Raw genomic sequence first — 1,852 nt, 5'->3', positions numbered from 1 at the left:
GACTCCGTCACCAGATGCTGTGGCCAAAACACTTGACTGCACTTCACAAGAGATGGTGACAGATGGGAATCAGCTTAAAAAGTCCCTACAAGGGCTTGGAGAGACCTGGAAAACCCACTTGCAGTGCCTGCAGAAGCTTAGTCAGGTTGGATAGCACTGTAAGATGGAAGAAGAGTGCAAGATCAAGTGCCATGAGTTGAAGTTGAGCAATTTTAAACCAAAAATACCAAATAATACTGAAATATTGAGTCCCTACGGGATATCCTTCCTTCTTTTTCCTTAAAAAAAAGGACTATGGTTTTCACTCAGAAGGCACTGAGCAGGATTCTCTTGTCTGAGTATTGCAGAAGACTGGGACAGACATTCAGAGTAATCCCCACAATCTTGAAATCTGCTCATGTACAAAAGCAGGTTCCTTCCAGTCAGGATATGGGACAGAGTCCAGACTTCAGTCAAAGCTAGGGAATCGGACATGAGATTTAGAAAAAGATCAGTTTTGTGGTTTTGTACTTCATTTATAGCTCAACTTATTGCATATATACACTGCTTCCCCCATTGGACCACTTACATACCTTTTCTTGGCCTCTTGCAGATTGATTCAGCTGATTCGTGGCTCTGCCAGGATTTCTTTTAGATCTTAACCTTTCTGTGCACTGATTCCCCCCGCTCCTTCTCTAAAAAGGGGCTATGCCACTTGCTTTCAACTCCAGCTGGGAGCTGCTCAGGGCTCACCCTGTGCATGCACAGAGCCCAGAACAGCATCTGCTGCTGTGGCACAAAGTATAAGGAGGAATGAGGTTGCAAGACTTTGGTGAAATAGCCCTGGAAACTCTCTGCCATTTCTCTTGCTGAATTCTCTGCTGAGGGTTTGGCTCCGTTTGTGTTGGCTGCTGAAAGCTAAGCCAGCCTGATGATGATGGAGCATTTTTGATGTCTAAAAAAAAAACCCCCCACAAAACCAACCGTTTCTGTTTATAACTGACCTTCTCTGTTATACAGAAAAAGTCTGAGCAGCCAGAACTCACCCGGCTCCGGCAGGTGAGAGGCATCCGTCCTCCTGGAAGGACACATTTAGCAACAGCTGAGGGGGAATGAGACACTCGGGCGATGCATGGACCAGGATTCCTGTATTCAACTCAGTTAAACACACAAGCTGCAAATAAAATGTTTGTTCATAGACCCGAGGAGTAGGAAAACTGGGTTGTCAGGTCTCCTGCTTACCCCAAACTTCTCATTTTCCCTTTTGAGAGACTCAGTTTTCCTTGTACAGATTGGAGGGAGAAACTCTGACCAACCCCTGGGATGCAGAAGCTCACTGCACGTGCTCTGCCCAGCACAGGGGGAGTCCCAGCTGCGACCCAGCTTCCACAATAAGGGTGGCAAGAGAATCACAGCGTGGGAGAGGGCAGAGCTACTTTTAGTAGGTATATGATAAAATAAGAATGAGGAATATCTAATACAGCCTTGTCCTGCTCACACAAGAAATATCTAATACAGTTAATTACAGAAAACATGTGCTGTGTTGTCATACACACTGTTTGGGAATCTGGGATGACCATACATCCTGTGAAAGGATGACAAAAGCATGTCATCAGGAGGAACCAGATCTGCCCTTGAAGGAACCTTACGGGAAGATCTTTGAAACATCTACATCGGTCTCTGCTGAAAGTTATCAGGACCTAGCTTCAGAAACAGAGCTCAGACTGCAGTGCCAAAGCCCTGGCAGGACCACAGGTCCTCGAGTGCCCTCAAATGCAGGAGGACCACGGCATTGTATGCTGAGCCACTCACTCCTCGTCCTGCACCACTTTGCTACCCAGCACCACTGGAGTGCACATTTCACAAGGTCAGT

Source organism: Antrostomus carolinensis, unplaced genomic scaffold, assembly GCF_000700745.2.
Source record: "Antrostomus carolinensis isolate BGI_N321 unplaced genomic scaffold, ASM70074v2 scaffold17539, whole genome shotgun sequence".
In the NCBI taxonomy this organism is placed as follows: domain Eukaryota; kingdom Metazoa; phylum Chordata; class Aves; order Caprimulgiformes; family Caprimulgidae; genus Antrostomus; species Antrostomus carolinensis.
Note: the sequence above shows the minus strand (reverse complement) of the source record.